Source organism: Myotis brandtii, unplaced genomic scaffold (genome assembly GCF_000412655.1).
Source record: "Myotis brandtii unplaced genomic scaffold, ASM41265v1 scaffold415, whole genome shotgun sequence".
Lineage (NCBI taxonomy): Eukaryota > Metazoa > Chordata > Mammalia > Chiroptera > Vespertilionidae > Myotis > Myotis brandtii.
In genome coordinates, this window is record NW_005365953.1 from 664,307 (window position 1) to 673,717 (window position 9,411).

Consider the following 9,411-nt stretch of genomic DNA (forward strand, 5'->3'; position numbering starts at 1 on the left):
CTGCCGGCTCTAAAAGTGCGGCGATGCCCACCCAAAGCAGAGGGAAGACTGTGGGCGTGGGCATGCCCGTGTCCCAGCTCCGTGACTGGGGACCTGCCAAGCCACGTGCCCTGCACAGTCCCCGGTTTCCCGGGGAGGAAAGAGCGAGGAGGGAGGGGCAGGACAGAGGCTAGTCACCTCCCCGCAGTGAACAATGGCAGCGAGGGAGCAATGAGCGAGGAGGTGCCGGCAGGCTCGGCCTTCACCTTCCCGCTGGCTGTGACCTTGGGCGGTCCCTGAAGCGGAGAGGGGTTTCTTCGCAGGGTGAGAGCTTCCCAGGTGTGGGAGGAAAGCCAGCGTCAGACCTCCTTTGCCCACCTGACGGCGTTGGAGCGAGGAGGGAGGCCTGCCAGCTGCCTCGGGCGCCTGAGCAAAGGGGGTGGAAGAGCAGGGGCTGCCCCCCAGGAGTGGGGGGTGGGGATGCGCGGGACAGCGGCAGCGCTGCATCCTCAAGGTCGCAGTCTAGAGGCCGGAGGTCTCAGAGTGAGGCGCAGCGGGTCAGAATCTGCCCTCCCAGCACATGCCACTCTGGCATAAGAATTCCTTTAATCTGCTCTAGAAAAAATTAGAGCAACTGAGAATCGACACGTGCAGAAGGAAACCTTCTAGTTTTCCTTCGCTGACCACAAGCAGGAACTTCGGAGAAATGAGACCTGCCACACATCCCCTCTCCCTGGGGGGCTTGGCATGAGGAAGACAGACAGCACCAAGAAGGGTCTGCACATAGCCCTTACATGATAGCCCTGATATGATAGCCCTTATACAATAGCCCTTACATGGTAGCCCTTATATGATAGCCCTTATAATAGCCCTTATACAATAGCCCTTACATGATAGCCCTTATATAATAGCCTTTATACAGTAGCCCTTACATGGTAGCCCTTATATGATAGCCCTTATATATAGCCCTTATATGATATCCCTTACACAGTAGCCCTTATATGCTAGCCCTTGTACAATAGCCCTTGTACAATAGCCCTTATACCAGGGGTCCTCAAACTTTTTAAACAGGGGGCCAGTTCACTGTCCCTCAGACCGTTGGAGGGCCGGACTATAGTTTAAAAAAAAACAACTATGAAATTCCTATGCACACTGCACATATCTTATTTTGAAGTAAAAAAACAAAACGGGAACAAATACAATATTTGTATTTGCATGTGGCCCACGGGCCATAGTTTGAGGACCTAGTTTACTGCCCCAGACCAAACTCCTTGCCCTTTGTCTTGTCACATCTCCACATTTACTATTTTTTTGTTAAAAAGGTATGAAAAATCTCGGGCCTAAGTGCTTCCTCCCTTTGTATTTGTAACAACTGCAGGGCCCCAGTCACTGAATCTGAGAGGGCAGAGGGAAACGCCCTCCCTTCCTCACAGAGCTGTTGTGTACAGAGCCACTCGGATCCTGGCACAGGGCAAGGTGAGTACCCAGGGCTTACCCTCCAGCTCCCAGGTCCTCCCGAGGCCTGCTGCCTGGACTCGGGGCTCCCACCCCTGCCTCAGCAGAGCCACTTGGTGGGCTTTAACACCATTCCCAAACCAGGGTTCCAAACCAGACATCCCAGTGAGAACCTCTGAGGGGGGCGCCAGCAACCGTGTTGTTGAAGCCTCCGGGAGAGCGGGCTGTGCAGCGACCAAGATGCAGGGCAGCCCAGCCTCCCTGAGCTCCTGGTTTCATTGAGAAGTGCGGTACCTATGCCGTGGCCCAGCCTTTACAGGGCATCTCCCTCTGTCCTCACGGAAATCCCTGGTGTGTACGTTACAAATGAGGCCCCGAGAAGTTAGATGAAATTCAAACATTAAAAAGAGCCAGGAAATGGCAAGGCAAAACTTGAACTCGGGGCTCTCTGCGCTCAGCCTCAGACACCTGGAGTGTCTGTGTTTGCTGTGCTTTCAAATAAATTGTCGCTGCTCCATCTAAGTGTTCTAGGCTCACACCCTCCCCCCTGGCTGCTCCTACCTCATCCTCCAGAAATGCTAACGGACCCATCCCAGAATTGCTGCTGGGAAATGCTATCACCGTGCTTCTGGCCGTGTGCGATGTTCTTTCCCCGGCTGCAATAAACAGCCTCTCCTTGTCCTTCAATATCCAATGGCACCTCCCTGAAGGGACATAGTGCAGCTACCCCGTCATCTCCGCCAAGAGGCAGCAGAGTGTGGAATCAGTAGGAATATAGACTCAAGAGCTAGAACACCTCTCACCAGGTGTGTGACCTTGTGTAAGTTATCCCTGCCTCACTTTAACCTTCCACAAAATGTGATCATACCTATCGTATAGTGCTGCTAAGGGGCTCAAAAGTTAACACAGGTCAGCACTGAGCAGAACATCTGGTCTCTGACTCAGTCAGTGTTCCTGACACACACCAGCCACCGGACTAGCACTCTGTACTGTCTTCCTTCCTTTCATCTCCACCTCACTTCTTGACTATGAATTCCTTAAGGCAAACACTCAGTCTTATTCATCTGTCTAACCCCAGGGGAAGCTCTATGCTCAATAAAATGTGAATGAGTGAATAATCAGTAATGTGTCACTCAGTTCCCACTGAAATCTCAAGGTATACAGCCAAAGTTGGTGAATAGTTAATAGCTATGGAACAGAATGAAGCGAACTCATTCAAAACAGACATGCATCACGATCTTGACCTCATGCAACTATTGTAACAGTTGGAGAGCCTTTATCACTTAATCCCTACTAGGGAAAACCAGGTGCTTGGAAGAACTGAGGAATCGGTGATGAGATGCTGTCACCAAGGTACCAAGTCAGAGTGCTGAGGCCTGACCATGCTCCTGAAGAACCAGCACAGGGGAGCAAGCTGAGAAGATCAGGAATTTCAGTTAAGTGTTCCTGCCCAACTCTGAAAATGCCAGAAGAGAGACACATTTCCCCATCCACCGGCTTCCTCTAAAAAAATCTTATCTGTCCCTGGGGAACCCTGTTATCCTTTATATCAACCAATGGAAAGGACATTTGGAGGACGCTTTATCCAATGCTTCTTTAACATTAGATTTAAACCTGCTCACCCACAGCTTTTTTAGACACAATTGAAAATAAACATTGCAAAGTCTTGCTCACTGAGCTGTAAGTATTCTGTGTGAGTCTTCATTTTTATACCAGGATTTGTCTCTGTAAGTTTCTAACACCCTAGAAATCACATTTCTTCAGGGGATTTTATGCTGTTTTATAGCAACCTGCATCCAGGTTGCATTCCTTCTTGAGGGACAAGACCAAAAGTAGGTTCTACCACTTCTGCATCAGAAGAGCTAGTTTAGAAATTCCATGGCCTAGAATGGTTTGGTATTTCCCCCTCTGCTTATCATAAAACACCCAACAAAAGAATGATTGACAACTAAATTGAATTCCACTCTTTCATCCACCTATATTCAAATTTGTGATTGATTGAAAAAAAAATCTACCTTATGTCAGGCACTGTGCTAGGTATGCACTTATTGTTGATATGACATAGAAAAGTACAATGTGCACCATCAACAGTCTAATAGGAGAGGAATAATACACAATCAGATGACTATAGCTATGCCAAGTGCAAGGAGAAAACTATGTATATTACCCAACAACAGAGAAAGGGTACTTGAACCAGTCTTGGCATACTACTAAAGGCTTCTTGGAGGAGGTGATTCTTAAAAGGGAGAACAGAAATGTAGGAAATGAGTCAGAGAGGAGAAAGCACAGCAGGGAAGCCATGGAGGGCAGTGGCATGTGTGGGCGGCGGACAGCGGGAAAGCGTTAGTGTTAGAGGAAGTGGCCAGAGGGGGAAGGTCATGGCGGTCCTCGTAGGTCGTTTCCATTGGAACAATCCCCCCCCATGCTGTATGAAACTTTCCTATAAATCACGAATCACAATAACTGAAATTCATATTGGCTTTTTATCCACGTGGAGCTTCAATCTATCAATATTCAAACCATTGGCAACATGTTTGCAGTCCGGGTTATTTTTTGGGGGGAAGGGGGGTATTTCAGTGAGAAAGAAATACAAATAGAAAGCAGAAAAACACATATTCCATTTTTGCTTATAGAAGTTTATATTTCCTAATATATTTTTAAAGGGGTAAAATACTATGAGATAAAGCCACCAAAATAATCTGACAGTTCTTCACAGTAACTGCCCTGCCTTGTGGGGACAATGAAAAGGGCAAAGAAACCTTATCAAAGAATTGGAATGAAAAAGAAAGGAACCAAACACATTTCTAGGAAGAAAATAAAGGTATTACGATGAGAGTAACCATCAGCTGCTGGGGCGAGAGGGCCGTACCAGCAAGTAATGGCCTGTCCCTGGCGGCGACTGCCTTAAAGAATGCTCGGCCAGCTCCTGCGTAATGTGGGTGTGAGCCCCGCACGCAAGGAGTGCTAGCTCAGCCCATGTAAGATGAGTGTCTCATGGGGACAGACAAGATCGCTGGGACACAGCTGGCATCTCTGGCAGGGCAAACATGCCTCGTTTATTCCAGAACAAACATTCTCACTTCGCTTATTCACAACAGATTGAGAGTCATGATTTCCCACTTTTCAGGAAACGTGATCCTTGGTGCTCAAAGTCAGTATTCACCAAGTATAGTACCTAAAGCCTTCCGGGGCCCTTCCATGAACTTGGCCTCTTCCAGGAATCAGTCTGAAAAAATAGGTAGAAATGCCTCCTGGCAGCCTTGAAGTCGCACTGACCTGTCAGCGATTTGCTGTGTGTTCTTGGGAAGTGAGTCATGTAAATAGCCTTCCTAAGTCTCTGCTTGTTTCTTGACACACAGGGAGAACCACAAGTCCCAGAAGGTACTGCTAACTCTCCTGGTGAGAGTCCCAGCAAGTGGTGGGCGATATTTCCCTCTGACAATGAACGGAACTCCCAGGTCTCTTCTCGCAAGGAGCAGCCTTCAACACTGCCCATTTTAATGAAAGTCACTGAAAAGATCAAACACAGCATTCCCGTAGCTACTCTGTACATGGTCGAGTGGCTTATTTGTTTTTGTTGTTGTTTTAATCCTCACCTGAGAATATGTTTTATTGGTTTTTAGAGAGAGAGGAAGGGGGAGAGAGGGAGAGAGAGAAACATCGATGTGAGAGAGAACATCGATCAGTTACCGCCCATACATGCTCCAATTGGGCTCAAACCTGCACCCTAAGTACATGCCCTGTCCAGAATTGAACCTGCAACATTTTGGTGTACAGGATGATGCTCCAACCAACTGAGCCACCCGGCTGGAGCATGATTTGGTTTTATTTATTTATTTGCAGTGCGAGGACACCTCTTTAGCTACTCAACATAAGGTGTTACAGCAAATACCGGCCCCATTGCATGATAACAGCTGTTGCTCTCAAACAAGTTAATATTTTGACTTCCATAAAATGTTTTGCTCCCCTTAACAACACTGAACCAACACTTTGTTGATGTGAATAATAGACTTGGCTACTCCAAGACTGGAAGCAATGAATTTGAGTGCTAGGAAGAACACTATTAAAATCTATCATATTTTTAAAATAACTATATTTAAAAGTCACTTTAATTTTAGTTCCATACCCCCAAACTAGTTTGTAAAGAGTAATAAATAGTAAAAGCAAAACTGATATTGACTCATCATACCAAAACTAAATAGTAAAATAAAAGGACTTACCAATTCTCCTCTAATTAACAAGTAGATTTTGTTTGAAAGTATATATTGCTTGTTAGGTACATGAAACAATTTCCCCTATAGTGTAATCAAGAAGGTGATTGGAAATGCAGACAGCTCATTGCAAAGCTCGATCTTTGCATTGAGAAACCTAGACAATCTCAGATTCATCAGCTTTCAACTGGTGGCAATAAACTCTAGCTCACAGTGCTGTCACCAAGATCCAAGGGGGCAATATGTGTACAGCAGGTGGGCCTGCACAGTGACTGCTCACAATAGGAGCTGGCATATGCGCCCATCAATCCACTCAATTTGTAATAAAAATGAAATAAGCCACTTTGTTGTGACATGAGTGATTTGTAAGATCAAAAATAAATGTCTCTTTTTAGACAGTTGCCAATAGGCTAGTAGGTTTCGATCCAAAAGCTTACATTCCATATTCACAGGGTGTCTTCCACTTAACATGTCCCAAAACCACCTCTTTAAAGTCAGCCTTCCCCACCTCTAATTATAGCAACTCCATCCCGCCCGTTGGTAAGGATAAAAAAGGGTCATCACTGCCTGTTCTTTCCCTCACACCCTACACCCAGCCCATTAGCAAGTCTGGCCAACTGCTTTCAGAATGTGACCAGGTCCTGTGAGCTTCTGCCTCCAGGAAGATGAAGCAGCCACACTTGCCCTGTCGTTTCTTTTATTCACAACCGAAAGCCCTGGAGATTATCCATGAAATAAAGAGAAGATCCGAATGATGAAGAGAAGGGGCGGACCAATTAGGGACCTTGGAACCCAAGGAATGACGCGGTGGTGAGTTACCTGGAATTTCTTTTGGCCTCATTTATCTCGTACTGAAGTAGAGGAGTCAGACACTGACACCAAAAACCTGGTTTATTTAGACCAACCACCAGGAAAAGGGCAGCATATCAACACAGAAAACATTTATGTGATAACTGCTCACTGCAGTCAAACACCACAGGATAAAACTTCAACAAAGTCTGAGTGGAGGGTCTAGTTCCACCCTCAGCAGACCATAGGGAACATGCCAGCACCCCCTGCAGGGGTGGTGTCAGAGAAGGAAGTGGGTGGGACTTTGATCACTACCAGGTATCAGTGGAAATGAAAAGCCAGCAACTAAGAAATGCCAACAATCACAGACCCCCCAAAAAAGCCCCAATAAAACTATTTAACCAAAAGATTAAGGGGTCACCAAACAAGGCAGAAAACTTTTAGAAAATAACTACTCTATACCGGTAAAACATTACAGAATAAAGCAGTGGCCCTCAATTGCACTCAGATCAGCAAAGACCTAGAGCAGAGGCTAGACTTCAACCCTTAATAGGCTATAACAAGGTGCCCCCTACACCACCACCAAACATGCACACAAGGATATGGCAGAAAAGGCTGAATAAGGAATCAGGACTTTCATCTATGCAGGGGTAATGAAGCCACCATTCACAGAAACAGTAGAAACCACGTGCAGAGCTGGACTTCCATGCCTACAAAATGGAAATGAGGCACCCCTGCCCTATTGGGGGTTTCTAAGGAAGCCTCATAGAGAGTGAAAACGTTCACCACCACCCAGTAGTAATGGGGCCACCCCTGGATACTCACCATGTCAGTGGAAGCCATAGTAGAAGCTGTAATGATCCAAGCCTCAGCCTACTGGCCAGGATGGTATCAATGGAACCATAGTAGGAAGCCAAAATTCTCATCATTACCCAGCAGTACCAAGAAGGGCTCCACACCCTGGCTGGTTTGACTCAGCTGTTAGAACATCAAACCACAGCCTGAAGGGTTGTGGGTTTGATTCCCAGTCAAGGGCACATACCTCCGTTGCAGGTCCAATCCCTGGCCTTGGTCAGGACATGTGCTGGAGGCAACCAATCCCAATCAATAAGTCTCTCACACGTTGATGTGTCTCTCCTCCTCCCTCCCTTCCTTCCACTCTCTCTAAAAATCAATGGGAAAAAAATAGCTTCAGGTGAGGATTAAAAAAGAAGAAGAAGTGTGCCGTGCCAGCATGGCCAAGGATGAACCTGAGGAGAGGCGGTGAAAGATTGAAGAAAAGACAGACAAGAGAATACAGCTGGGGCTCGGTGGATCTCCCGTGTCTGGATGAGGACACGAAAGACCCAGCCTGCAAGCTGATGCTTTCTTTTATAGTCTGATTAAAACAAGGGTAGCCATGGCTGGTTTGGCTCAGTGGATGGAGCGTCAGTCTGCGGACTGAAGGGTCCCAGGTTTGATTCCAGTCAGGGGCATGTACCTTGGTTGCGGGCACATCCCCAGTGGGGGGTGTGCAGGAGGCAGCTGATCGATGTTTCACTCTCACCGATGTTTCTAACTCTCTATCTCTCTCCCTTCCTCTCTGTAAACAAATCAATAAAATATATTTTTAAAAAAGAATCGTATCTGTGGAAAATCCACACTAAATAAACCTGATAAAGCATGTTTTCAACTCCATTATAAGTTGGTCTTAGTCATTGATGGTTTCTTCAGGCTTCATTATGCTAGGAGAGCTCTGCCCTCCAGGCTGGGACTTGTTTGTGGCCCTGCCACAGGTCAGCCCGAGGCTTAACCCTGGAGCCGCTCCCTACAAGGAAGAAGAAGGGTTTCTCCTCATGTCAACACAGATCAAGTGGGGAACCTGGAATTCCACTCCCACCTTATTTTTAATGTCCACTCTTCCTAGGATCAGTATCAAAAAAGCCAACCAAAACAGAAGTCCCAGAGTCGTATAGCATAATACCCCCCAAGTTCCAAGTTTTAATTGAAAAATAAAAGACTATTCATACAAAGAGTGAAAAAATGTCAACTTCAATGAAAAAGATTATGCAACACATGCCAACAAATAGAGTAGAAGTGTTAGTATTATTTAACAAAAATTGTAAATAATCTATGACAAAATGTCTCAAAGAGAAAGATGAACATACTTGAACTAAATTGAAGAAAAAGTCTTGGCACATAAACAGAAAACATAAAGAAGACCCAAAAGGAAGAAATGAAAAAATATAATAACCAAAAATAAAAACTCAGTTGGTGTTCTGAATAGTGGAATGGAGTGAAGAATGGAGATATACTAAAAAATACTAGATAAATCAAAATTAAATGAAATTCCAAAATAACAAACAAACAAGTAACTTATTATAAGAGAGGAGAAAAAACATGGAAAATTAAAAGCAGAATAAAGAGAAAACAAAAAATAAAATGGCAGGGTAAAGTCCTAACATATCAACTATGAAATCAAATGTAAATGGTGATGATACACTAATTAAATAAAAATTTTTGCTTTAATGTATATGTACCTAACAAGAGGGTATCAAACTACTTGAGGCTAAAACTGATAGAACTGCAAGTGATAGCATTATAATTAGTTAATCTATAATAATAAAAGCATAATATGCTAATTAGACCAAACATCCTTTCAGAGGACCTTCCAGACGAAGCTGGGGCTGCGAGGGAAGCCCGGGTCCCGGGTGCCTGCAGGCAACCAGAGGGAAGGCTGGGTTCCGGGTGCCAGAGGGAAGCTGGTGCCAGCAGCAGAGGAAGGAATGCCTACTCTTGCATGAATTTCATGCATCAGGCCTCTAGTCTATACTAATAAAAGGGTAATATGCTAATTCGACCGGGAGACCTTCCGGGAGACCTTCCAGACATCCTCCCAGACAAAGCCATGGTGGCAAGGCTGAGGGAGAGGCAGTTAGAGGAGATCAGGCTAAGAGGGGAGGGCAGTTGGGGGTGATAAGGCCAGTGGGGGGGGGGC

The 9,411-nt window shown here is 45.6% G+C and overlaps 1 protein-coding gene and 1 long non-coding RNA gene across 7 annotated transcripts in view; one reads left to right on the plus strand and one right to left on the minus strand.

Annotated features, from left to right (window-relative positions):
* The window catches only part of TMEM182 (transmembrane protein 182), a 63,824-nt gene that overhangs the window by 28,694 nt on the left and 25,719 nt on the right, over positions 1 to 9,411 (minus strand). The window lies entirely within an intron of this gene.
* LOC106727365 lies at positions 194 to 5,987 on the plus strand. 4 transcript variants are annotated; one of them, XR_001363538.1, is made up of 4 exons: positions 194 to 303; positions 1,358 to 1,455; positions 2,732 to 2,869; positions 4,794 to 5,987. It is a non-coding gene; the product is annotated as an uncharacterized LOC106727365 (long non-coding RNA). The 4 variants fall into 4 exon arrangements; XR_001363536.1 differs by lacking the exon at positions 4,794 to 5,987 and adding an exon at positions 2,008 to 2,254 and having other exon boundaries at positions 2,732 to 3,121; XR_001363537.1 differs by lacking the exon at positions 4,794 to 5,987 and adding an exon at positions 2,008 to 2,240 and having other exon boundaries at positions 2,732 to 3,121.